The sequence below is a fragment of the Vulpes vulpes genome, chromosome 6 (assembly GCF_048418805.1).
Source record: "Vulpes vulpes isolate BD-2025 chromosome 6, VulVul3, whole genome shotgun sequence".
NCBI classification, from domain to species: Eukaryota; Metazoa; Chordata; class Mammalia; order Carnivora; family Canidae; genus Vulpes; species Vulpes vulpes.
In genome coordinates this window covers 103,116,023-103,143,759 of record NC_132785.1, presented here as the reverse complement: position 1 = coordinate 103,143,759, position 27,737 = coordinate 103,116,023, and the positions used below count along the sequence as shown (strand labels likewise).

Here is a 27,737-nt window from a genome sequence, read left to right as displayed (position 1 = left end):
TTCTTGCAGGGTTGATCTGCCAGGGCAGTGTGTGGAGACAGTAGTCTCAGTGCCCAGGCTGCTTAGTGGGCTCAGGCAGCAGGGCAGAAGGTAAGATGTTCCCTCTCAGGGTGGGGCAAGCGAGTGCCTCCTTAAACTAGGCACGCTTGGCACCTCACTCTTGGCACCCTGTCAGGCAGGCCTGGATGTGTAACCCTGCTCAGGCACTTACAAGCTGTGTGACCTTGGGCAAATCACTTTGCCTCTCTGAGCCTCATTTTCCTCCTCTAAGCATGGGTACAGGAAACACACCCTACCCTGGCCACCTCATAGGGCTGTGGTGAGGATCAGATGAGGTGGAGAGGAAGAAGTTTTGGGAATGAAAGCCCCTGGACAGAGGTGGCATTGAGAGTGTGAGAGTAGCTTGTGGCCCTCTGGAGGGACAGAGCCCCTTCTCTGCAGATGTTTAGTGTCACAACCTGGTGCGCTTGGCTGCTGTGGCTCACCTTCCGGTTGTCCTGCCTTGAATTCACGGGTGGTGTATATGTTGTAGGTGATTCTTCAAAATTTACCTAATAAGCATACTAACACGGCTCAGTGTTTGTGGAGACTTACCACGCATGCGTGGTGCTGGTTTCAGCCCTCCATCACACAGTCTCATTTGATAGCACCTATGAGCAAGTACTATTGCTAGACCCATTTTACAGATGGGGAAAGTCAAGCTCAGGACAAAGTTTGTATTCCCAATCACATAGTTGTACCTAGTGTGTCTGACCCCACACCACACAAGCTCATCCCCCACACTCCGGTCGGGAGGCAGATGTCAGATGGCACTGGGGTCACTCAGCAGATCTGGGTTTCTAATATTCATCCTCCCCTGGGGACCCACAGGCATGGAGGAGAATATGTCTCCCCCTCAGCCTGTCCTTTCTTGGGATGTTGCCATCCCGTCTGGTTACCCTCTCCACAGCCCAGGGGATCGGAGTGGTAAGCAGAAGGTATGCTTGTTTTCTGCCTCTTTTGTAAATGGGGAAACTGAGGTACAATATAATAGTGGGGAGTGCCTGGGGATCACTCTCAAGTGCAGCAGCCGCCTTGAAAACCAAGTCCCCAGGGTGGGGGGGCTGTTCTGCCACCTGGCCAGCGGTGGAAGGAATAATATTTTAGCCCTCAGAGGGGTGTCATCCTGCCTAATGGTGATGGAGAAATCCAGGCTCCTGCAGGAGCCCCCTAAGGGCCAGGGTGATCACTCTCTAAGCGGCCTTCGGGTCCACCTGAAGGGGGGACCTGGGCGGGCCTTCTCTGGAAGGCACTGGATGGTTGCTCGAACTGGTGTGCCTTCTTGGGGTGCACCCTTTGCTGAGAGATGTTGCCCGCACTCCAGCATTCCCGGTTCACCTCTCATGTCTTCCTGCTAGTGCAGGGGTCAGAGGGAGAAAAACTGTAGGCCCTTGAGCTCCAGCCAGTCCCTGAAGCAAAGGAAGGAGGCGCTTGCCCATCAGCTCCCGCCTCAAGCTGGAGGCAGGAGGGCAGGGCGCAGGCCGCTTCCGTGACCGGCTCCGAGAGGCCTGTTTCCTCAGGCCTCTTTCTCCCTGTGTTCCTGGTGCTCTTGCTGCCCAGCCTTGAGTGCCCTGAGGCACTGTGGGCCGCCAGGCAGTTGGTTTGGACTCAGGTAAAAGCCAACATACTTTTGGTTTCTGTGTTGTCCTTGCTTCTGCTTCTTTCCTTCTATTCTGCAGTTTCTGCCCTGGTTTGGGGCTGGAGCTGAGTCTGCCCGCACCACGCATGGTCCCTGCGCAATGACCAACGCACATCAGAGCCGAATAGGGGGCCTGGCCCCTTCGACGCACAGTCAGATGCTCAGGAGGACTCCTAGGCTGTAGGCCCACATGCTGAGAGGGCTTTAGGAATCTAGGCTTTCTCTTCTTAAACATACATTAAAAATCACCGGAGGATCAGAAGTCCATGCCAACGTGCAAGTGACCCCGAGAGTTCTATAGTAGGACCACTGCCCAGCTGTGGCTCGCCTGGTTTGGGGACTGGAGAAGACAAGTCCCACCTTGGCCATAATTTGCTGTGAACCTGAGTAGCCACTTCTCATTTCCAGCCTTTCATTTCCTTGTCTTTGAAATAAGAGGTTTGGACCAGATGAGTCCTTAGTCCTATGATTCCATGAATATCTTAGAAAGCAGAACGCACAGAGCCAAGGCTCCTTTGCCATGCCAAATGATGGGGCAATGGAGCCAGCACGGCTGATGCTCTAAAGCCCCAACTACAGTTCTAGCAGAAGGGACCTGATGGGTCTTGTTAATAATGTCAGGTGACTCACGAGGACTGACCCGGGACTCTAGAAGTGGATTGTCTGAGCCTCCTTTGAAGTGGTGGTCTGAAACACTTTTATGAACTGGAGCTTGAATGAGAACATGTAAGTCATCTCCTTGGTATGTTGTATTTTCCCAAACACACAATTTAAAATCAAAACACTGAAACAACTGTCTTATTTGGGGATGGTGCTTTGCATTTGAACACACTGCTTAACATCATTCGCTGCCTGGTTTCTGTGACACTTGGGAGAATGAGTTACTGAAATTTGAAGTCCCAGGGAGGTAGATTTCAGCTCATTTCAGGAAAGGGCTTTTGCCCAAGCCAAGCTGGCCTTTGGAGGTAGGGAATTTCCCATCAGCTGTGATGTTCAAACCAATGCCAGGGGCTTACCAACCTCCCGCCCAGGCCCCCACAGTGCCCTCCTGCCCACCAGTCAGGTTCCCTGACCCCCATCCCAAGCAGCTGCCTCCTCCTCACCCTGTCGTACCATCCTGGCTACTGCTTTAGAACTTGTCACTCTCTGAAGGTGTCACACCCGTTTATTTATTTATTTTTCTCCTTCAGCATCTTGCCAAACTCCAAGGTCAATCTGGCAAAGCAGGCACCCGGGCCCTGGTTCCCCACTCTGTCTCTGGTGTTTGGCCTCCTGGCACGTAGCAGACACGCAGCACATACTGAATGGGTACAATTTTGCTATTGGTATAGGCTTTATAGCTTCTGATCCTATGAGCCCCTCATCCTACAGGATTAGGCCGCTCAGGAGCATGGTTCCAGATGTTGGAAGGAGCTGAGGGAGGGCAGAGCAAGCAACCACCGGGGACTGCGAGGGCAGAGACTCTCTCGCTGGCCCTATCCTTAGGGGAGTCACCCAAACTTTTGGGGTTTTGGTGGCCTCATCTGTAAAAGGAACGGGTTGGATTCAGTCATCTCAAGGCTGACTCCAGCTGGACCACCTTGTGATTCAAGTACTCTGTGTTTGTACTCACTCCTCTGTTCTCAAACTGTTTGTTCAACTCCCTTTTATTAGGGGTTCTAGGGCTATTAAAACAGAAAAAGAAAAAAACCCAACCCCAACTAAGTAGCCTTGGGAAGTGAAGAGTAAATACAAGTGCAAATGGATTGTTTTATTCCACATAACAAATTACAAGGACTGCAGGTAGTCCCCAAGGAAACTATTTAATTAAATAATCCTCAGGTTAAATATAGATAGTTCAACCCAGTCACAAATTAACAACTGAGAATGTTTTTTCCTGATATACTTTAGCCACCTAACAGGGCACTCAGCTGTGACACACCTAATAATCTCTGATTTATTGAAATATACTTTATAAAGAGGTTTATACATTCTTCCTTCTCTTTGGCCTCTCTAGGAGATGGCGAGGAAGCTTGGATGTTTCCATTTTACTGGTGAGAAAATGAAAAATAAGCTACTCTTCGTGATATCATGAAAGCAGCCCCCTGCGGCTGTTTCTGGCTGCTGGCATGTGCTGATAGGCAAGCCACAGAGATGGCTCATTTTTTGTTGATAGATAAATTTGGGACTAGCCTTTGAATATTCCTCTTTCTTCCCTACATAGTCCTCTTTCTTTGGAAAGAGATTTCTTCTGTATCCCAAAGTGTTAATCCGCATGCCACCTGTAACAGCAATTAATTCAGGATTCCCTCTGTGTTGAATCCATCAACACATAGATAGGTATTGGATACGAATAGGGTGTAAAAGGTGCTACACGGTTCGAAAAGATATAGGATGTGATCCTTGTTCATAAAGAGTTTGCATTTCAGTTGGGGAGGTAAGGCGTACATTAATGAAGCCATCCTGAATGAGACTGGATTTTGTGCTTTGATGGCATTCCGCACTGATACAATAGCTTGAGATAATGAGGGGATGGTGCAGCTTGTGATACTCTGCGAATTGGGTGGTACGTTTAGTGCCAATAAGTCAGAGGAGGGAGAGGTTGGCAAGGGCCAGTGTCTCTCTGGAGAGAGGCTTGCTTGCAGCTCCACAGTGGCCTGGTTCTGGGGGTATGGGAGGGACCCTGCAACTGCTCTAAGCCATCGATCTCAGGGAATTGAATATGAGTGGCACCCACTGGAGCGGTGTGGCATGGTGGCCCTGCATCATGAAGAGCTCAGATTGCAGAGACGTAGAGCCGGTAAAAAGATGGCGCTGTCTCAAGGTCACCATCCATGATCTGGTTCAGCCCTTGGGTCCATTAACATGTACCATGCCTTACATGGTATTTCTAAATATTTTGAGCCAACATTTACAAAATCAAGAGATTTAAAAAATAATAATCAAGTTTTCTGGCATCTCTTGAAACATTGGTATATCTGGCCATGGAAGACTCATAGCCCCTTTGGGCATTGATTGAGGTGCCTGTCATGTGGATCTAAGTAGCATCTTTTAAGACGGCTTGTGCTGTCTGGCTTGTCCGCGTCCCCACTTCTCCCTGTTAGTCTCCAAGACCTCCTACCCCTTTTGCTCCAGTGGCAGAGAAATATTTCTCTGTACTCCCATCTCCACTAAGAGTAAGAAAAATAAAAGCCCAAGAGGGCTGTGTGTTTAAAAAAAAAAAAGCAACAGGAAAAAGCCCCATCCTTCATAGAAACAAAGAACGTGCAAACAAACGGCAGCACTGTTGGAGGAGTTTAGCCCACCGGCCTCCCTCATGTACATTCCTGCTAGGCCCTGTGCCAGTGGAGTTTGCGGGAAACACGGATGATTGAATAACAGAGAGGCACCGCCTTACCGGTCGTCCTACTAGCTGAGGTTTATTTTATTTATTTATTTTTAAGATTTTATTTATTTATTCATGAGAGACACACACAGAGAGAGGCAGAGACACAGGCAGAGGGAGAAGCAGGCTCCATGCAGGGAGCTCGACACGGGACTCGATCCCGGGACTCCAGGATCGCGCCCTGGGCCAAAGGCAGGCGCTGAACCACTGAGCCACCCAGGGATCCCCTAGCTGAGGTTTATTAAGGGCTATGGGTGTCAGAGGCTACCTCGCTTAACCTTCCCAACAACCCCACGAGAGACGTACTGCTATCTCCATCTCAGAGTGGGGAGACAGAGGTTACCCAACGTGCCCAAGGTCACACAGCTACTTGAGGGTGGGGACAGGATTTGGGTATGGGTCTGCCTCACCCCAGACCCCATTCCCACCGCTGCTTCCTCTGTGCTGCGGGGCCCTAAGACAGCTACCCCTGGCCGGGGTGATAGATGCATGTTGCGTGGTGACATGTACATGCGTGCGCTGTCTCGGTACCCAGAGCAGTCTTGGCAGCTAAGAAGCTCGCAGTCAATCTCTCTGAATGTGTGCGCTGGGCAGGTGGTTCCTGAGGCCCCCGGGGGCTGGGGCTGTTTGCTGAACTTGTTCCTCTGAGAACCACATCCTGCTGGGGGCTCAGGTTGGGCCTCCTGCCAGCTATGGGCAGGATAAAAGAGACAGGCAGGATAGCCCCACCTGCTCCATACCTTGCTTTTCCAAGACTGGCTCCTCCTGTTCTGTAAGTCTTTCCACCTCCACCTGCCTTCACCCCCTAGACCGCGAGATGAGACAGTTGGTGGCTGGCAGAGTGAAGGGCAAAGCAGCAACTGTTGGCAAAGCCAGATGGTGAAGGAGATGGTTCTCCAAGCCACTGAGGCCCCATGAGGGGCTGTCCTGGGGTGTGTGTGCACAGGGGCTGTGGGTGTGGGTTAGAGGGCAGTGTCTATGCAGCTGGCTCCCTGATGGGAGTGGAGGAAGCCGTGGAAGCAGAGCTACGAGGCTGACAGCAGCAGTGGTCCTGTGTAGAAGCCCCTGCTCAGTGCCTACTGGTCTTCGTTGCTTAGAACTAAACCCCCAGATAAGGGTTTGAGCGCTAGTAGTTAACTTGAGAGGTGATCCCAGGAAGCCCCAATAGGAGCTTGGGGAAATGAGTCAGAGGAGGGAAGGCAGCCAACAAAGGGTTTGTTTTCAAGTTTGTTATCACTGGGGGTGGCTGGACCTTGATCTTGCCGGGACGATCTAGGAACCAGTAAAGGACACATGCCTCAGAGAAGCGCATGCAGGGGGCAAGGGGGCTGGGTACGCACACAACAGTCCCTCAGTTGTGGGTTGAGGGTCACTTGGTCCTTCTGGCTTGCCGTGGGAGTGGGCAGGGGGGCTCGGGTGGCCAGAGAGAGTCCCCAGGTGGAGATACAGGTGCTACAATTGGCAGTCGGACAGGCGTGCGCTGAAGTGGGGAGGGCGAGGGGACGTGGGTGGGCAGCAATCCCCCCTCACTCCCCTTCTGACCATGTAGGTGGAGCATCATGGCTGGAGCTTGGGGTGCTTTGTAGAGGTTCTACACCTGTCCTGTATCATCGGCTTTTGCTACCTAACAGACTTCCTCCAAACAGTGGCTTAAAATAGCAATCGTTTATTTAGCTCACAATTCGGCGGGGTGGCAATTTGGCCTGGGCTTAGCTGGGTCATTCTGGTCTCAGCTGTGCCTGCTCGTGTGTCTGTGGCCAGCTGGAAGGTGGGCTGGGGCCGGCCGGTCTCTGACAGTCTCGTCCGTGGCAGGCTAGCCGGGGCGCGCTCTCACGGCCGTGGCTGCGCTCCAAGAGAATGAGCGTCGGCAGGCAAGGGCTCTGGAAGCCTAGGCTTGGAACTGACACGGCATCACTTCCACCGCATTCTGTTGGCCAAAGCAAGTCATCGGGCTTGTCCAGATTCAAGGGGCTGGGAAAAAAGACTCTGCCTCTCTGTGGGAGGAGCTGCAAAGTCACATTTAGGAGGATAGGAACGTTTGTAGCCATTTTTACAAATGATCTATCATATGTCCCATGCCTTTAGGCATCTTGTGGTCTGGTGGACAATCAAAACCAGTGTTTGTTCTACTCTTGTAGACATAGTAGGAGTCTGAAGCTGTCTGGATCAAGTGTGGGAAAGTCTCTGTCCTGTAATATCTCCTCCACTTCTGCTTTCTGCTTAACGTTGTCCTTTCTTCGGTCATCTTTAAGAAAGCAATTATTTCTGAGGGATAGCACATTAAGCGTCTATTTACTGCAGCAGTGGTTCCATGTGGGTGGGAGAGGCAGCAATGAGCTGAGTGGGTGTGGAGAACATAAACTATGTTTGCTTTACTTCGGGCCATTGTCTGAACCTCTCCCCATGTTTAGGGAATGCCTACCATCCTAGTCCTACTGGGTGGCAGCAGAGCCCGCCACTTCAGAAGATGAAAGGGCCTTGTATTCCCTCGCCTGGCCTCCCTTGGCAGCCAGGGCACGGGCTTGACCTGGGCTCTGCCAATCAAACACACTTGCCCTCATGCTCAGAAGGAGGAGCTAGGGATGTGAAGAAGTGGGGATCAGTAAACTCTCTGGAGGCGGTCTGAGTTCCTGGGTAGTGTGTCCTTGGGCCTAGGAGCTGGGTCCAGTGTCCCAGGGCTAGTATACCGGTGGCATAAGCCACTGTGCCCAGTGCCTGTGGCTGGGGTGTCCTCACAAGTTCTGCGGTGTGTTTTAGGGGAATAGATTCTGGCTACAGAGTCTCAAACTTGGTTCCTTAGCTCTTCCACAGATTATGTAAAATGTGTGAAGTAGCCGTTTAGTGAGTTTCTGTTTTGCTTGAATCGGCTAGACCTTATTTCTGTTGCTTGCAGATAAGAAACTCTAACTTATATGGTCAGGGTGGAGGGGGCGGGAGTGGGGGAAGTTAACAGGAGAAACTGGTTCTTATGTCACTAATTTGTCCCATGTGGCCCCATTGGGAACTGAAAAAGAAAACTGGCTAACTGTTTTTGAAAGCATGTGACACTTTATTAGTTTCAAACAATTTTTTCAGAAGATAAAAGTTGTGCCCTTTTAAGAAGCCAGTTGAAATACTGAGGGATAGCCCTCTGAGAGAGAGGGGCAGATATGAGTGTGCTTCCTGTTTGGAGCCCTGGAGCCAGACATAAATGTCTGAGACTTGGTGGAAGGCCAGAGGTGGCTGTAGGGGGTGATGTGAAACATAGCTGAGGATCCCCGAGTCAAAGGACAGAGTATGAAATTCATTTATTTTTCTCTGAAGAGCATCGAGTTGGATGGGGACATGTTACAACAGCAAAGTTGACAAAAAACATGTGTTATTTAAGGTCTGGTACCTGCTTAGCTAATAAGCAAAATTTTTTTCCTTAATAGAAGATACTTTTAGAGAAAAACCATGGTTGAGTGAATCACATAGGATATTACTGCTGCTTTTGGTTTATCAACTCTTTTTTTTTTTTTTGGTTTATCAACTCTTAAAGAAAGTTTACGTTTGAGCGTAGAGAAATTGGGCAGTTATTTCAAATGTAGTTGGCATCGCCAGGAGGTTATTAATTCACCTCCCTACATTAAATACAAAAGAAATACACTTACAAAAGGCAAGTCAGAGAACATCCAAACAATGTACAATACGGCCCTGCTGGTTATCTTGGGTGGAATGATAGTTCTTGTCAAGACATGGGTGAGGGAGGTTAGCTGCCTAGCAGTAATGCTTCTTGGGCTGCCTGGGGTCATAACTTCACTTTTGGGTTACCCACTCCCCACCATCACCCAGGTAAAGTGCCTCTCGCAGGTGCCTGGCCTTTTCTCCTTCCCCGCACTGCTCTTCCTGAGTTACCTGAGCTGCTGTGTAGAACCCCATTGTGTTCCTGCAGCACCGTCAGTCTCCAAAGAGAGCAAATTCAGCTGTTGTCCCAAGGGCTGGGTCTACAGAGTGGGCAGGGTCCTAGGAGAGACACCCCAGGCCAACTTGCCTCCAGAGGGAGGTGATCCAGCCTGGAGAGCTAGACTACTGTGTGAAGAAAGACTGAGAGGCTCTGGCCCATGCCCATTCACTGGCGGTGTGGGTTTTGCTGAAGGGTGCAGAACACTTTAGATATTAACACATCAAATCTGCGGTGGTTGTAATGGAAGCCCCTCCTTCCACCCCAGGAGGCAGACTGCTCTTGCAGTATCTCCACGTGGGACCAGCTGGGTGCGAACTGAGCATGCGCAGTTCCAATATTCGTGGGTGAAGATGAATCTGTGTGAGTGGCCCTCACCTGTGGTTCTCACTGTGCATCCTGGAAACCAAAGGAAACTTCTTTTTGGCCCTTGGTGCCACTGACTGGGGATACTCAGTCAACCAGCCCATGGCCTTTGTGAACATTTATGTAGAAACTCTTTGCCTTGAAGGCTCTCCTTCCACTTGCTCTTCATCTCAGTCCCTGTTTTACAGGGACTTTTTACAGAAACTGAGGCTTCTAGAGATCAAATGGTTTGGCCAAGTTTACGGAGGTGGTAAGGAGTGGAAATCAAGTCTTTTAATTCCAAATCCAATGTTCTTATCATAATACCTCCCTGTTAATCTCGAATTTGCTCAAATACTGCATTGAAGAGAAGTGACTTAGAGATTTGTTAGTAGTCTTCCTTCAAAATGTTATATGCATCCGGAATGTTCCAGTCACCTTTTTATGATGTCACTTCAGTGATGGTTAATTTTATGTGTCAACCTGACTAGGCTAAGAGATGCTCACATAGCTGATAGAACATGATTTCTGGGTGTGTCTGTTAAGGTGTTTCTAGAAGGGATTAGCCTTTGAATTGGTAGTCCCAGGAAAGAAGACTGCCCTCACCAATGCAGGTGCCCATCATAATATTTAATGAGAGCCAGAATAAAACAAAAAGACCCTGCTCTTTGTTTGAGTTGGACCATCTATCGTCTCCTGCCCTTAGACTTTGATGCTTTTGCTCTCAGGCCTTCAGACCAGGGCTGGGGTTTACACCATTGGCTCCCTAGTTCTCAGGCCTTTGAACTCAGACCAGGACCAGAACTTACACCATCAGCTCCCCTGGTTCAGGCCTTTGGGTTTGGATTAGAACTATACTGTTGGTTTTCCTGGCCTTTGGCTTGCAGGTGACAGATGGTGGGACTTCTCAGCCCCCATAATCCTGTGAGCCAATCCCTGGTAATAAGTCTCTTTCTCTATATCTCCATGTATCCTATTGATTCTGTTTCTCTGGAGACCCTAATACAAACCTCAGTTCCCCTTCCCCATATGCTCTGCAAACACACTGTTCTCATTGCCTCCCGCCCACCCCGGCTTTCTTTCTGCTGATGTGTATGGCGGGTGTCTCAGTACCCTTCCCTCCCCCCATCATTACCTCTGAGTGCGCAATGGGGAGTGGGACACCACAGGTCAGCAAATCCATCTTCCACTGATGTCAACTTCACTGGAAAAGTTTTGGAGGGGAGACTACTACTACAATATATATCCACCTCAGCAGGAGAAAGTCTACTTTGAAGACGAGTGTTTTTTTATCTTTAAAATTAATGCAAAGAAATTCTTGCTTGCAGCAACTGTATCCAGAGATAGCCCTGGACCTTCTAAAGACAGCTCAGTCTCCTTGGCAGACTGTGGGGGTTATTTGCAGAAATACAACCCTCATTATCTGAAAGGCTTGTAGGGTGTCTACCAGATGCCCCAGGACACTGTACTGAGTTCTTGTGTTTCTCATGCATTGTTAGGTAACTCTTCTAGTCTATCCTGTTAGGTTACACCCACTTTGAAGTTTTTGTAGTAGTAACAGCAAATACCTACTATGTGCCAGGAGTAGGGCTGGGACAAGGCTGAGGCCACCAAGGCACCTAGTATAGAAAACTCAGGGGCGCACCCGGTAACAACCTTATACCTAGCAGGACCCTGAGAGAGAGGGCCTTGTTGAATTTTGTACCAGAGGTTCCTGGCCTCTTGTTGGTCCAGCCCTGCCTGGTTCTTTGAAGACATTTTCTCATGTGTTTTGTCACAACAGACTCATTTTACGGGTAGGGAAAATCTAAAGCACATGGTGGTTAAGAAACTTGCTCAGGATCCCACAGCTGGTTCCAGCACACTATTGCCTGACACTCACTTTATCTCCTTTACTTTTCCTACAGCCCTGAGGCCGTGATTGGTCGCGTAGAGTATTGGTTCAAGAGTATTGGCCAATTGCTAAATTCCCGGGAATTCTGTGAGTCAGCTGTTAAACAGCCATCATTAAATAGTCAACGAGACAATCATAATTAATTAAATAAATTATATCAGAAGCAAATGTAATAAGTACCCCCAACCCAACCCTTTCTAGGTCTGATCCCCCATGATTGGGAGGGAATCCTAGCTCTGCCACTTGGCAGCTGTGTGCCTTCGCTGTTCTGTGAGAGCTAAGGAGTGAGGAGCCCTCTGGAGAATGGAAGGGTGGTGACGAGAACCCCGGATTCAAGTCCTGGTTTCACCCCTGCTATCTGTGTTTGTTTTCTCATTTGCACATTGGGAGCAATGCATAGACGAGCATATTGCCACTGATGGCAGTGTCCGCTGTATCCGTCACACGCTGTTGAACACATAGCTTGTGAACATTTGCTGAGCACTCATGATGTGCCAAGCATTGTTCTAGCCCCTTGCTTATATTTTCTTAGTGGTGTTCCAGCAACTCACTGAGATAAGGATTGTTTTTCTCCCGTTTTCAGTTGGGGAAATAGCCTCAGCACAATGAAGTACCTTTCTCAAGGTCACACAGCTGGTATGTGGCAAAGCCAGAGGTTCCTCTTGGACAATCACTTGTACCTAGAAGATGCTTAGTGATCATGAATGACCAGCTCCTGCAGCCCCCCTGGGGCCCCGTGTCATTTTCCTTGGGAGCTTCTAGATCAAGTGTCAGAAGGCATAGAGGCCTTTCAACTTTTCAGATGGTGGATCCTAAAGCTGGCCGGGCCCCCGAGGAGGCAAGGGTCAGAATCCAGCCCCTGCACCCAAACCCTCTTGTCCTCCCTGTCTGAGGGCACCTGAGAGGTAGCTGCAGCTGGTGCTTTGGAGCAAAACTCCCTCCTCTGTAGGGCGGGAAGAGGCCGGCTCCTCCCTGCACCAGCCGGATGCCACTTCTTCCGGTCATTCTCCAGGGCGGATACATTGTAGGAATCAGCCACGCTGGCCGCAAGGAAGAAAAACACCCGCTTCCCATACTCCCAGCACCAGCGGTGGAAAGCTCCAGGCTTGAGCTCCGAGACCTCTCCCTGGGTCCCTGGAGAAATAGGCTCCCTGAGAGGGGTGACATGCCTCTGTCGCCAACAGGGCCTGAAGGGGCTGAGGACAGAGGCTATTGCCCTGGGGCTGAGGAGGCAGTGGGCCTGGGAGGAAGGAGCTTGGCTTTGCGAACCAGGCAAACTTGGATTTGAATCTCGCCTCTGCCTCTTATAAGCTGGGTGTCCTCTACTAACTTCTCTGAATTTCAGTTTTTCCATCTGTAAAATGGGAGAATACCCAACTAATGGAGTCTTACAGACTTGGGGCTTAAAAGTCAAAGAAATGGGGGCACCTGGGTGGCGCAGTCAGTTAAGCATTGCCTTCAGCTTGGGTCATGATTCTGGGGTCCTGGGATCGAACCCTGCATCGGGCTCCCTGCTCAGCAGGGAGCCTGCTTCTCCCTCTCCCTCTTCCCCTGCTTGTGCTTTCTTTCTCTCTCTCTCTCAAATAAATAAAATCTTTTAAAAAAGTCACAGAAATGTGTACAAAGTACATAGACATAAATGGTGGAAGGATTGGAATAAATGGTAAGTGAATAAACACTCATAGCATTGTGTGCCAGGCACTGTGCTAGGCAAGGAAGGTCCCAACAGGGGTGGACAAGAGTTGAGGACTCTGCAGAGGCAAAGAAATGAACCGAGAGATAAGATGCTGTGGATGTGGTGCCGTGGTAGGGGTGTGGGGAGAGAGCAGGGAACACGGGACGGGGCCTCACTTGCCGGTACAGGCGCTCGCTGAGTTACTGATGAGACCTACTATGTGCCTGTGGGTGTTATGGGGGATGCAGCTATGAATACAATCCAGCCCTTCCCTCTTAGACACTAACAGGCACAGAGAGTCAAATGACGGTCCGAGGGATAAAAGCCTTAGAGACTGGGGCACCTGGGCTAGCTCAGTTGGAGGAGTGTGGACTTTTGATCTTAGAGTCGAGTTCGAGCCCCACGTGGGGTATAGAGAATACTTGGGATAATGAAATAAATAAGAAAAGCCTTAGAGACTAAGGCATAAGAAATCACAGAGGGAGAAATGTGGCTTTTAACCCTCCTGAGAGGGACAGGCGACAGGGAGGACACTGGTTCAGACTTGCAGTAGAGTCCTGCAGGTGACGGGCTTCTGGGGAGCCCAGGGTGCTTCTCCGCCTTGTTTTAGCAAGGTGCAGGACAGAGGCCAGGCCTGGCCAGTTTGCTTTCTTCTGCCCAAGCAGTTCTTCCCCGGGTGCCCCCTCTCTGCCTCTGCTGCACCTGTCTCTACTGGACCTCAAAGCCAAGCTGGGACCCTCCCCGACCTGTGTCCCCCCACTCACACCCCCCGGGAATGCTGGGGGCATGCAGGGAGAGGGCGTGCAGGAGCTTGGGAAACAGAGCCAGTCCTTACACCCTTTGTGGGCTGGGGGGATTTGGAGAGGAGCTGGCCCTTGGTTACAGATCTGTCTCTCTCTCTGGCTTCCTCTTGTGCCACTGTCTCGTGGCTGAGTCAGATGGACCTCCCTGGGTTGAAGAGACTGTTTCAGAAAGAGTATAGGGAGTGCGAGGGTGGCAAGTTGGAAAACGAGGCCCTCCCCACACTTCCCAGGCTGGGCCCCTGCAAGCCACCTTGCTCCCTTAGAGGTCCAGGTACATTCCTGCAGCTCCTCTGCCTCCCTTTGCATAAACTGTGTCTCTCTTACGGCACTTTGTTTGTCGTGTGACCGTGTGTTGGTGTCTGTGGACACAGCCTCTTGGTATATGTGACCTTCTGCTTTACCAAGGAACCACTTTTCTCCCCACCCAGGAACAATGAACCCGTAATAGGCCATAAAGAAGGCAACGTGGTGATATCCCACTCACCGATGCCTCCATGCCCACATGACATTAAAAAGGGATCCGTTGGGCAGCCCCGGTGGCGCAGTGGTTTAGTGCCACCTGCAGCCCGGGGTGTGATCCTGGAGACCTGGGATCGAGTCCCACGTCAGGCTCCCTGCATGGAGCCTGCTTCTCCCTCTGCTTGTGTCTCTGCCTCTCTCTGTCTCTCATGAATAAATAAATAAAATCTTAAAAAAAAAAAAAAGTATCCGGTTTTGAAGTTAGAAGAGTGGCTGGAGTGCCAAGTCCACTTAGTCGTGTGGGGCGAGGTGCTACTCCTCTCTGTGCTCGCCAGGCTCACATCTGTGTCTACAGGAGCACTGTTGCGTGGCGCATACAGGGCTGTGTTTCCCCTGAGTGTATTTTCACGTTACAGATCACCTTACCCTCAGAGAAGGGGGACTCCTTTTTGGGGAGAGATAGGCTGTTTCTGTGCTCCTGATGTGGGGGATGGCAAGGAAGGCGCCACCACCACCAGAGTCCTGAGCTTTGCTCACGTCTGCAGTGGGGGTTATGTGTCTGACCCATTTAGCAGAGTTGCCATGAGTTAGGGGAGGGTCAGATGAGGTCTCTGCACAATGAGGAGCACGCGATAAGTGCTCAGTAAACATTGGCCTGTGACAGGCTTGCATGAGCCTGTGGGGGGTGGGGAGACAGGAAGATGACATCCTTTCCCACTTGGTTCTTTCCGTGTTTTTCTTAGGAAGCCCGGTCCTGGGGCGGGGAGCTGCAGCCCCCCAGGGGCACCCTCCCTGCTTCTTCGCTTGAATGGGCCTGGCCATTGGTGGCAGTGGCTGGGTCCGTGCCTGTGGCCGCGACAGAACCACGACAGCGCATTTTGCAGCTCCTCAGTGTGGAGGCTGAACTTCACAGGCTCCGGGATTGTGGGGCCACCTCCTCCCACGACTGGGCCATGTTTTCATTCCTAACCGTCCTCACTAACCCAGAACACTTGGGATTCTCTTGTCTCCAGCAGAACCCCAAACACCTCCCACCCTCTTGTTGGTCTAGTGGTTAATTAAGTGTCTGTCAGTCACAGAAACCAGAGGCAGATATCAGATGACTGTTCACTCAGCCTTTTCCCGAAAGGCCCTTCTAGGCTGGTTTCCTCTGCTCAGCACAGCAGCTCCTCCACCGCCTGTCCTCTCGGGCACGAGGGCGCTGGGCCTGGGGCTGTGAGCAGCTGCCGGCCCTCTCCTGGAGCCAAGCGGGGAGCCAGGCTGCAGCAGGCAGCCCTATCTGGGAGAGGCCAGAGGCAAGCCGCCTGCTCATTATTGGGCTGCCCTGAAAACTTCAGCCCTGGAGGTCTTTCCCAAACAGGATAGAGTTTCATCTCTCTGGAATGTGTTAGGGCTGCAAGGCCTACCGTCCTCTCTGTCCAGATGAAATTCATCTTCCATGAAGGACTGGGCCCCACGTCTGAGCTCCACAGACTGCATAGACCTCCACGAATAGACCATAGAGCTCCACTCCTGGCCGCGGAGACCATGAATGACTATCTTTCCCAGGTACGTGCTTATTTCTTGAACTCCCTGGAAGGGGAGGATTATGTCCCACGTGATAGCCACGCATCACTTAGCTCGGCGCTGGATACTTCTTAAGCATCCGCTGAGGCCCCGTAGTAGTCAGGTGGCGGCCCCTAAGGGGGGAGCAGAGCTCGAGAGGATGGGGCACAGGGTTGGTAGGTTTTGAGGAAGCTGATAAAGGGCTGGCGATTGGGGTGTTGCCTAAGGAAAGTGGGCTCCAGAGTGGGGCGGGGCAGTGGAACTCAGTGCTGGGGACAACAAGAGGAGGTAGTAGCCTGGGGAGAAAGCCCTGGAAACAAGGAAGACAATTGGCTGACGTCAGAGCTTGGTTGACAACCATCCCTGGAATCCCCCACGTGGCCCCTCTCTTTGTGTCAGACCTAGTGCGCCTCTGCTGACCTCCAGCTGGACGGGAGGGGGTCCAGGAGAAGTGTGAAGGAGATGTGGTTTCAGGAGAAATGGGGGCTTGGGTGTGCAGAACCAAAGGATGAGCCTCCAAGCCAGGAGCGATGCGGGGAGGCAAGAACTCAGAATGCCACAGGCCACGGGGCTTCCTACAAGCCTGGGGATGCGGCCACACCCTGTGTCCCCGGGTTGGCAGACCTGAGCTGGTCCCTGGGGTAAAAAGGGAGAATGAATAATAGTGGCCATGGCAGTGCTTCAACGTGAGTGGTGTTTCCCAGTTTACAGAGAGCTTTCACACCTACTAGCTCAGGAACAGGGAGAGGGTGGAGAGTTTCAGTTTCCTCTACCCCATCCACTTCCTGGAGGGCCTTAACCCTGATCCTCTCATTTCTCCTGCCTCTTTCCAGGACTGAGCACTAGTCCTGGATGTGCTGTCTCTAGCAGATTTCGAGCAAGGTGAGAGCAGTGGGGACAAGGCTCTTCAGGGGTGCTCCTTAGAGCAGCCACACCTCCTCTTCTTTAATCCTGCCCCTGCCCCTTCCCAGAGGCAGGTGCTCCCACACCTGGCTTACCTGGGTTCCCAGGAAGAAAAGGAGGTTGGTTCCTCTTTCTGTGACTCCCAGAAGGGAAGAGATGGGGCTAGGAGGAGACCGGAGCTTCTGGTACCTTATTGGCATCACGATAATCTGTTTCTTTCCTCACCTGTTCTACCTTCTAGGTACACCCATGGCTTTCCATCTTGCTCTGCCAGTGGCTCTGTGGCTCTGCCAGCCCCACAGGTCAGCACCTGTTTCCCACACTGACTCAGATCTCAGCTTCCTTCCTGACAAATAGCACACGTGGTAGCCTCAATTCTGGCCTTGGTAAGTGCCCCGATACTCCTCCACAAGCATACTGATCTTTCCAACTTGGGGATTCTAGCTTCAGAAACTTCAACCAGCACCTGTGGCCTGCCCTGATCTGGCCAGGGCTGTAACAGAGGCAGAGGAAAGGTTTGCAGAAGCCCAGAAGACGAATGTTTTTGACAAGAAAACAGGCGCATGTATCAAAGAACAAGAATGGTTGACCACAGGGGAGAACTGCCTCCCGATGGGGCAAAGAAGCCAACATGAAACACTGTGAGCTTAGAGTGTCGTGTGAGGAAGAAGAAAGTCGGCTGGGCCCAGATGTGCAGATCTGGTCTGGCTACATAGAAAGCACAAATAAATTTGATGTCTATGATCCTGAACTATCAAGACTGGCAGATCAGGACATGGATGTATTCTTTGCACATCCAGTGGACTCACCTAGAATTTTCAGGCTAGGACATAAAAGTGCATTGGATGGTCCCACCTATTTAAAAAAATGTCCTGTTGCAACCCAGATCCACAAGACATTGTCCCTTAGGAGTCACAAACAGAAGTATGGGGTATCATGAGTGTAACAGTCAAGCATAAGGAGAAGTGGGGAGAAGGGTCAGAGAGGAGGGAGATGGAGAATCTTAAGCAGCCTCCACGCTCAGCCCAGAGCCTGACTCAGAGCCCAGTGCAGGGCTCGACAGGGGCAGGGATGGGGGTGGGGGTGGGGACTCGATCTTACAACGCTGATATCATGACCTGAGCAGAAATCAGGAGTCAGATGCTTAGCCGGCTGAGCCCCCCAGGTGCCCCAAGCACAATGAGAAGCCTTACGGGGAGAGCCGCGCTGCATGGGCAGAGTGGTGGAAGGTACTGCAGTCTGAAGAATTTGATGTCATCCACTGGAATCAGGTGATCACTTCCCCAATGAGAGTCAGTAGGGAACTAGAAGAAAAACATATAGTCAGCTTGGCTGGGACACATCTAGTGTGCAAAAACAAAGTCAGGGTATGTGCGGTTATGCTGTGGTAATAACCACAAAATCTTGGTGGCTCATGATAACAAAGGTTATTTTTCACTTGTACCACGTGTCTTTTGTGTGTTGGCTGTAGGTCTGCTCAGCGGTTTTCACTCCTCAACTGATGGACAAATGTTGGGACTTTTCGATCTGGGACTCTGATGGTTTCATAGCAGAGGGAAGAGAGACACGATGAATCACTCACTGATCCTTAAAACTTCTGTCTGGAAGTGACCCCTGTCATTTCTGCTCATGTTTCATTGGCTGATGCAAGTCATATGGCTGAGCCTAAACTCCCCCTGGGAGAGTAAAGGATAATTCTCCTCTAATGAACAGTAATAAAGTCTACCGTAAAAAAAGGCCCTAAAAGTCAGTTTCTGCTTTAGGCTGTATTGGGGTCCGGCCTCACTAATTCTTATGAGATATAGAGACTTAAGAATCCAGTTGTGGACAATTGTCTTAAGTTGGAGTTATAGACCAGTCGCAGGAGTATAAGCTCCCGGAGGGACAAGTGTATTTCATTCACTGGTATATCCCAAAGGCTACGAGCAGGTCCCTCATCATATCTTTATTGCCGCATGAATTATAAATGAGTTCAAGATGCAATAAGATCCTTCCTGCCTCAGCCAAGGAGTATCTGTGTCCCATGTTGTGATATCTTTGGGTATAGAGATGGACATGATCAGAGAACCAGGTGAGTCAGGACTTCATCTTCTTCTTTGAGATGCTGTGTGTCCAGCCCAAGAGTCAGCAGACTGTCTATAAAGGGCAGACATTAAATATTTTAGGCTTTGGAGGCATCATATGGCCTCAGTCACAACTATGCAAGTGTGTTGTGGTGCAAATCGCCCATAGACTGCGTGTAAATGATTGAGTGTGGCTATGTTCCAAGAAAACTTTATTTGCAAAGACAGGCAGTGGGCCAGGATTGGCTGGGGGGTGGTCGTCTGCCCACGCCTAGTCTAGCCGCAAAGCTGGCTTCTCAAGCCATTCCTTTCCCCAGTGTCCTTTTCAGGACCATTTTAGAGGCATGCATTTATCACTCTCATCTCCAGAAAATGAAGTGCCACGACACTATAGCTTTGAATCCTCTTGATGTCTGGTTGGGATGTTCAGGGCTTTGGTTTATTTTTGTCCAGGGAGCATGTCCCTCTCTCAACAGCCTGACCTGGCCAGGTTTTGGCTCTCACTGTGCTGTTGTAAATCCCAGATGTTCCACTCTATCGGCATCCTCACTCGTCTTGCTTTGGGGGCATGTGCCCACTCTCCCTGTTTGACTTGCTCCCTGGACCCCTGGACTACTGTGGGGGAAGAGTAGGGCATGTGGCTGGGTGACGAGGAGGACCTCACCTCTCTCCTCACAGGTCAGCTGGTCTGAGAAGCACAGGAATCTATTTTCTTAGGGATATGGCTCAGATATTTTCATTTCATGGAACCTGATGCCTCAGAGTCACAGATTTTTTTTTTTCTTTCAGGCTGGAATGCCTCCAGTATAATTTGACAGTCTGGAGAGTATTAGCAGCTACCCCTTCTTTCTGGGTCAGTACCAGGCTTATGTAATTAGAAGTCCAAAGAGGAAACAGGGAGACAGTCAGACTCACCCTGGGCAACAACCTTTCCCCCTCGCAGCCTTCTAGCTGGTTGTCACAGAATTCTAGACCAGGAAGAGATCTTGCACGTAATGACCTCTCCTCCATCTGGTTCCAACTGGAGATTTGAACACCATGAGGACCAAAATGCAGCCCTTTTGCTCTAGGTGTTAAAGGCAGGGCTGCAGACCCCATGGGCACTCCGCATCCTATCCTTCAACTTCCAGACTGCTGCCTGCTACCCCTCCCCATCGCCTCCAGCAAGATAAACACATCTGTGACCCCATCCTGAGGGGACCTGGGGGAAGGAAGGAGGGAGGAGGGAGCCTCCCCAGTACAGACAATCAGAGACTCGGCCTTGACTTGGGTTGTTATGATAGGACTGCCTCTCTTCTCCAGCTGGTAGGAGCACTGACCCCAGGGAGCTCAAGTCCTGGGGGAGGAGAGGCTTGGCCAGGGAGAAAAGATAAGGGAGAGAAGGGGAGGAGTCTGGTTAGCTCCCATCTCCTGGTTGCTGTTCCAGCCAAGTGGCTGAGCTGGAGAAAGAAAACTGATAACAGATAAGGATGCTTGCTTTCCTGTGGCCTTGTTTCCCTAAGCTTGGGTTCTTGCTGGTCCCTGGGGGCCCGGTGAAGGAGCTATGTGCATAGAAGGCAGTGCAAGGTTCCTGGCCTAAGATTTGCATTCAGCTGGTTGAAGTCTGCGGATGGCTTATAGACCTCCCCCTTACCTCCCAGCCCCACTCCCAGACTTCCTGCAAGAAGCCAGCTAGACAATGGCTTGAGCTGAAATACAAGGCTTTCCACCCTTGGAGTGGGGCCTCTCACCCAAAAAGCAGAGGGCATGGTGACTCTGTCTCTTACCTGGCCTCCTTGGTGTCTGGGCACCTGAGTAAAGATCTCCAGCCCCAACAAGCTGTATGGTAACACGCTTGAGCTAATCCAAATATTCCCTGCCTTGCTTTTTCTGCACTGCATTCCTCAGCCTCCCTGAAGGAAATGGAGTCTGAACTGTACCATTATCTGAGGAGCTGAAAACCATCAAAGAGCAGTTGCTATGTGGTAGGGAATAGGCACAGAGTAATGAATAAAATAGACACAGTTCAGGTACCTGGGTGGCACCTGAGTGTCTGGCTTTGGCTCAGGCCCTGATCCCAGGGTCCTGGGATTGAGTCCTGCATCGGGCTCCCTGCAGGGATCCTGCTTCTCCCTCTGCCTAGGTCTCTCCCCCTCTCTCCATGTCTCTCACAAATAAATAAATAAATAAATAAATAAATAAATAAATAAATAAAATCTTAAAAAAAAAAAAAAAACAACAAAACAGACACAATCCATGCCCTCATGGAGATTCAAAGCACTTGAGTGATTCTATGAATCACGGGCCAAGGCAGGATGTGCTACGGAAGCACATAGCAGACGCCTAACCTTTCTGATGGTTGGGAAAGACTTTCTGAAGCGTGGTCCAGAGGAAGAGTATCCAAGGCAGAGGAAATACTGCAGATGGAAGCACTGGGGAGGAGAAAGAAAGTGGGGTATTTGGGGGAAAAAGAAAGTAGTGGTGTTTAAAGAGCCCCCAAACGGGAAGGAAGCAGTAGTGAGAGATGGGGCTGCAGAGGCAGGCAGGGGTGGGTCATGGAGGGCAGAAAGAAGGAAGAAGTGGGACCTGGGGAGAGGAAAAGAGTGGGAGCAATGTAGACTGGTTGGGGTGGGAGGTAGGAAGACTCCAGGAGACTTTCCTCTACAGAGAAATGAGAACCACAGTCATTTCTGAGATACTCTTGGCTGGTAACTCCTGGGGCAGAGCCCTCGCCAGCCTCAGCTGGTTGCCTTCCAGTGTCAGCACTCCCCAAATGCTTGTGGCTTTGGGGCTGCCTCCCATGGATGTTCCTCTTGGCCTCAGGCTCATCTGTGGTAGGCATCTTTCTGGTCCCTTAGGCTAGCCCCGGGTGGTGTGAGATAACACCAGACTTGTGATGCTGTCCTGAGTGGTCAGCATCTCTGAAGCAGCTCACCCAGATAAGGCCCAATTCCTCTGAAGCTGTCTATATCCACCTACCATCCCTACTTGCCCTCACAGAGCAGCAGTTAGAAGGATCCAGAATATCTTGCTAATGGCCAACTCATGTGTGTGAGTCACCCCCAAGACCCATCAGCAAATCACCCATTTGCTCCCTACTTATCCCTTCCTTCCTTCTCTCCCCTTCAATGATTACTGAGTGCTTATTGACTCTCTGGAATTAGCACACACTGGGTAGCTTCACTGGCTTGAGTTTTATTCTCAGTCCAGGAAGCCCCAGAGCTAGTAACATTAAGTTTAATGGGTCAGGGTACAGGTTCCAATATCAAACCATGAGGGTTCAGATTTTCTTTTTAAAAACATTTTAAAATTTAAATTCAATTTGCCAACATATAGTATAACACCCAGTGGTCATCCCCTCAAGTGCCCCCCTTAGAGCCTGTCACCCTGTCACCCCATCCCCTCCTCTCGAGGGTTCAAATTTTCTAACCACCCCAGTGACATGGAGGAAATCACTTTTACACCCCAGTTTCCTAATCTGTAAAACAGGTAACAATAGGACCTATTGCCTAGGCTGTTGGTGGATCAAAGGAGAGATTCCTGTAGAAGGCTTTGTGCGCCATAAGTGCACAGTTCATCACTGAATATCAGTTACTACTGTTTACATCAGCTGCTTACTTTGAAACAGGAAATTGTTAGGAGGGGATCTTTTTGGTGTTCTTCGCTGAGACGGTAACACAACAAAATTAAAGATATCTATGCTAACAGCAACTATTTTTATATTCACTTCCAGTATTTATCATGAGATCATAATTTTAAAAAAATCCAGAAGTCCATAGAACTTTAGGCTCTCTTTTCTTTCCATCTACTCCAGTAAATCTGCTATATATAGACTCAGGAAATGACCGTGGTGTATGCAATCCACCCCCATATCCACGCTGAGATGTGAGAATGCTGGATTTACATTCCGTTCCGTCCCTTCCATCTTGTGAGATTGTGGATAGCATCTTGGAACCTGTTTCTCCTCATCTGTTCGACGGAGATGATAATATCCTCTCTGGGTTATGGGAAGTAGTGCTAACATGGGCAAAATGCCCAGCACGTAACAGAGGACAGCAAATGCTAGTTCTTACCCTTCCCTCTAATGTAGTGTGGGGTTCAGAAAAATGCGAGGTACAAAGGGGTAGTTGCCCCCAGGCTGGCCCAAGCCTACCTCCAGCCTTCCCACAGGAAGCCCCCAGACTACCTAAAAGGACTGGAAACTACTTTGCTTTAAAGAAGTAGAGGGGGTCGGGCAGCCCTGGTGGCTCAGCGGGTTTAGCGCCGCCTCCAGCCCCGGGCGTGATCCCGGAGACCTGGGATCGAGTCCCACATCGGTCTCCATGCATGGAGCCTGCTTCTCCCTCTGCCTGTGTCTCTGCCTCTCTCTCTCTCTGTGTCTCTATGAATATATAAATAAAATGTTTAAAAAAAAAAACAGGGTTCTTTGAAAAAAAAAGTAGAGGGGGTCAGCCACCCTCTAGTTCTTTCTCTAACATCAGTGCAGGGAAGGGCTGGACCAAGCCAGCTTCCCCAGCTGGCCCAGTGGAAGGGAACTGGGAGTGGGAGAAGGCAAGGAGGAAACACTTTCTGAGAGCCACTGGGGGCTCCATCCTCTACAGTCACAGTGGCCTAACAGCTATTGGGGAGTTGGGGAGAAGAACTGTGGCATGTACTGGCGGGTGAGCCGGGGGGGCGGTGGGTCACAGTGTTCCAAATGAGTGGATGGAAGGAGCCAAGCATGATGAGAGAGAAGCTTCAATGACTGGGGTTTTAGGGCTCATTAAATCAGGCTGATGGGGGGCAGCCTGGGTGGTTCAGCAGTTTAGCGCCACCTTCAGCCCAGGGCGTGATTCTGAAGACCCGGAATCAAGTCCCATTTCAGGCTCCCTGCATGGAGCCTGCTTCTGCCCCTCTCTCTCTCCATTCTCTTTCTGTGATGAATGAATAAATAAAATCTTTAAAAATATTAAAAAAATAAATAAATCAGGCTGATGGGAGCAACCTGGCTGAGTTGCCTAAGTCCTCCTCCACTTGCCCCACAAAGGCCTTTCTCAGACACCGGGAGAATATTACATTAATAATGAATAGTTTTATGGGGTGCCTGGGCGGCTTGGTCAGTTGTGCATCTGACTTGATTTTGGCTCAAGTCATAATCTCAGGGTCATGAGATGGAGTCCCATGTCAGGCTCCACACTGGGTGTGGATCCTGCTTAAGATTCTTTCTCTCCCTCTCCTTCTGTCACTGCCCCCTTCTAAAAAAAAAAAAACGAATAATTTTTGGTTTGTAAAACATTTTAGAAATTACAGCATTCTTTTACAACCATTTTCTAATTCCAATCTCACAAAGAGGCGGGAAGAGAAGTAATATTCCTATTTGACAGCTGACAAAACTGAGGGTCAAAGGGGGCTAAGAAACTTGACTAAGTGCACATAATTCCTGAGCTGGGATGTCAAGCCAGGCCTTCTAGTGCCAAGGTACCCACAGCTGAACAATGAGCGGGGGTCCTCCAGGCAACTAGTGATTGGCCACTCAAATAATTTAGAACTTTTTTCATCAGAATTTTTAAAAGATGAAAGTACTATCTGGCTCTTATTCCTTTTCAGATTCATCAGCTCCTTTTTGGACTTAGGAACTGAGTCCCCATGGGAGAGTTGTCTGGGGACAGAGGACAGAGATACATACAGTACTACACAGCCAGAGGGATTTGTGGCAGCCCTGAAGAAGGATTTTCAGAGCTGCTTGTTAATAGGTGACTAATTGAGGTTACAAAATCACACTGTCTGGACATCAGCTGTCACCAATAGGATTAGGGGCCTCTTATCCATTTAGTGTGTATCTAAGAGATGACCCTAACAAACAGTGTGAATGTGGGCCTTGGGAAGCCCCATTCTCCTCTCTGGGCCTCGGTATCCTCATCTGTAAATGGATAAGCCTTATTCTCCACTCTCCCCCCACCTGCCGTCCCAATTACCTTAATTTGATTTTCTGTGTGCAGGTTGGTGGAACAAACATTTCTTGAATTCCTGGAAACCAGTCTGGCTCTGCTGTTATCAAAAGGTGGCCCTGGACCTGTCACTTAGCCTCTCTCTCTGGGTCACAGTTTCCTCATATAGAAAAGGCTCATGGTGGCTTTTTGGGGTCCTTCCAGCTCTAGTGTTCTCTACAGAAGCCACCCAGCAGGGGCGCACTGGGAAGCCTGAGAGGACGGTGAAGCCTAAGGTCTTGCCTGGATGGGCCCGAATGAGGGGACCGAATGGGTGGGCAGGGGGTCAGAGAAGCCAGTGGAGGGAGGGAAGGAGATCGGGGGAGAGGGCCTGGAAGGGCAGAGTTAGGAGCCAGGGCTGTGAAGAGGGACTCAGAACACCTGGCTACCCCCTCAGGCCTTGCTCATCCTGCTGGGCTATCTCAGAGGAGGCTCTAAGGCCTCCAAGACAGCCTGGGGAGATCCCCTAGGGAGGCTGGAGCTAGCTACAGTGAGACAGGCCCCTTTGCCTCTGCAGGCCTGCCTGACTTGCTTTCCGCTGAGCGGATCTGTCTGAGGCAGGCCGGGAGGCAGGAGGCGACAAATGCCCCAGCTGGAGCTTGCTGTGCAGGCCAGCACCGCCAGGCTAGCGCAGGGTTAAAACCAAGCTCTCCCTAGGCAAACAGCATCTTGGCTATCTGGCGTTTGGATCCCAGCATGGAGGAAAGGCGGTGGCCATAGGAGGGCTCTGCAGTTATCTTGAGGCAAGGCAGTTAAAGGAGAGGGAAAGGGGTTGAGGGAGGCAGGCCGGCCTATAGATAATGGCCAAACTGTTCACTCCAGCTCTCTGGGCTCTTTCCCATTAGGGCCACTGCCTTTCTTGAAACAAGTGCTCTGGAGCCACCTCTAGTCCAGCTGCCTGAGAGGCCTAGAAACTTATTCATTTTTCTCTTGGACCAAAGTGCAGAGTGGAGGGGTCTTGTGGCTATGGCCTCTTCTCAAATAATGGGACCTGAGTTTCAGTTCTCCATCTTTTAAAGAAGGAGAAGGATCCCTTTGGCCACCCTCTCACTCTGGCTCAAGAGGGTAGCATGAGGATACTTGAGATCCTATTGGTCACAGAGCTGTGGGTCGTTAATGAGGCCCTAGGAAAATATGGAGGTTTGAGGCTCAAGTATAGCTCAGTGGTGTTCTTACTCATTAGGTCCTGGCCACCATGCTGGTCCCAGGTGGGACATGGTTAGCCAGGCTCACACTGAGCAGGAAGCCAAGTGCACTTTCTTTTTTTCTTAGTGCAGCCTCAGAAACCTAGGGCTCTTGGCCCTTGGAGTCAGCTAATTCCCCTGGCCTGGCAGCCGGGAGAGAGTTGGGGGGTGGTTGGTTTCTGCATGGGAGCCCCCGAGTCTTCTCAGAAAATGACACACGTCTCCAACCAGCCACATAGGCCATCACCAGCTGAAAAATGTTGACTGTGGGGCCATTGGCCCTGAGAGGTCAGCGCCCTCGGTGATGAGAGGGTAAGAGGTGGGGGCTCGTGGAAGGCGCCTCCTATCAGCTGGAGACAAGTGTCTGAACCTGAGTCAGAAGGCAGATCCCTGTGGGCTGCACGCCAGCCATGTGACCTTTGTCACACAAAAAAGCCCTCTGCCTCAGGTTTCACATCTGTAAAGCCAGCACTCTAATAATAATACATGCCTCATAGGATGGTCGCAAGAACTAAACACGATCTAGAAGGTTGGTGGTCCCGGTGGAATATTGAGCACATTGGAAATGCTCACTAACTGGTAGGGAGGGGAGAGAAGACAGGAGGGCACTAGGAGTGGACAGACGACCTTTCCCAGTGGTGCGGTGTCGCGACCTTGGGGGAAGTCGAGGGGGTACCCGAAGACATGGTTGTAGACACCAGTCTGGGGGTATCGGGCCCAGGCAGCGGCAATTCGTGGATAAAGTTATTGGGATCAAAGGGACAGCGGGTGGAGCAGGAGCAGCTTCTTGGGGAGATCTGCCCTCCCTCCCTCCGAGCCTGAACCCTCAGAGCCCTAAGGCTTTCGGAGGCAAGTAAGGGGAGAGACGGCAGGCTCTGGGGTCGGAGCCTAAGGCCGGCACGGGGACTTCTGTTCTCCTGGAAGCTGCTTGTTACGTCAACTGGAACAAATTTCTTAACCAATCATCCCTGGGCAAAGGGTGAGGCAAATAGGTCTCACCGCTTCTGAGCTGTGTGACCTTGAGCGTGTCATTGCTCCTCTGTGCCAGGAAGCATAATCAATCCTCCCTGGGAAAGTTTGTGAGGTTGGAAATGAGATCACCGTGTGTGCATTCGTACCACCTGGTGAATGGAAGGGGTGGTTGTGAGTGGCAGCCCACACTCATGTCACAGGGCAGGGCTGGCCACCACCTGCCACCTGGAGTGAGCAGGGGAAATTCTAGGATTGGCTCCATCTCACATGTGGGCTCTGGGGGAGCTTCGGTTCAAGGGACGCAGGGCCACCAGTTCAGAGGGCAAGGCCGGCCAGGAGGAAGGTTCTCAAATTCTCCAATAACTTTGTGGCGCCACCTTAAGAGAAATCGGTTTGGCGTCCCAGTTCTGTAAACTGGGCAAGTCCTACCCCCTTCCTAACAGAAGGAACAAATGAGAATTAATTAGTAAACGTGGCTGTCAAACGTGGTCGGTGTTGTTATTAACTCGATGTGTTTGTTTAAAAGGGGAGGCAGGCCCGCTCCAGCCTAGGCGTGTGAGCTGCCAGCCAGCCAGGTTTGATGGGAAATCCTGGAGATTGTTTCCACATGCGGCTTTACAGCACCAGTAATTAGTTGCAGCGGTGGAAGGCCTTGGAGGCAAGGACCGAGGGGTTCGGATGATGGATTTTGCAGTCCTTCATATAAAATGCAGAGGCGGTCCCTAAGGGAAGTTCTGTACCAGGGAGAGGGCGCCCCAGGCTGGGCGAGCAGGCGGGGTGACCAAAGGTGTGGGGCGGGTGGGGGCAGGAGAAGGCAGTGTGGAGAGGCTTGTTTGTAATGAGCCATCTGAATTTTCTAGAATGTGCTGGCGTGAGGGCGGGCAGAAGCACCTCTGCTCTGAATGCTGGCTGCTCCAGTTGACTACGGCTTTGGCTGTATTCGCTGCTCGCTGTTCTTTCTGTAGGCTGGATTCCCGAGCGTCTT

The 27,737-nt window shown here is 50.8% G+C and overlaps 1 long non-coding RNA gene across 1 annotated transcript; it reads left to right on the top strand.

Annotated features, from left to right (window-relative positions):
• The first annotated feature begins 15,097 nt into the window (after window positions 1-15,097).
• Window positions 15,098-18,468, top strand: LOC112927130 (uncharacterized). The gene is made up of 4 exons (XR_012002213.1): window positions 15,098-15,688; window positions 16,519-16,567; window positions 16,830-16,974; window positions 18,060-18,468. It is a non-coding gene; the product is annotated as an uncharacterized lncRNA (long non-coding RNA).
• Window positions 18,469-27,737: the final 9,269 nt, after the last annotated feature.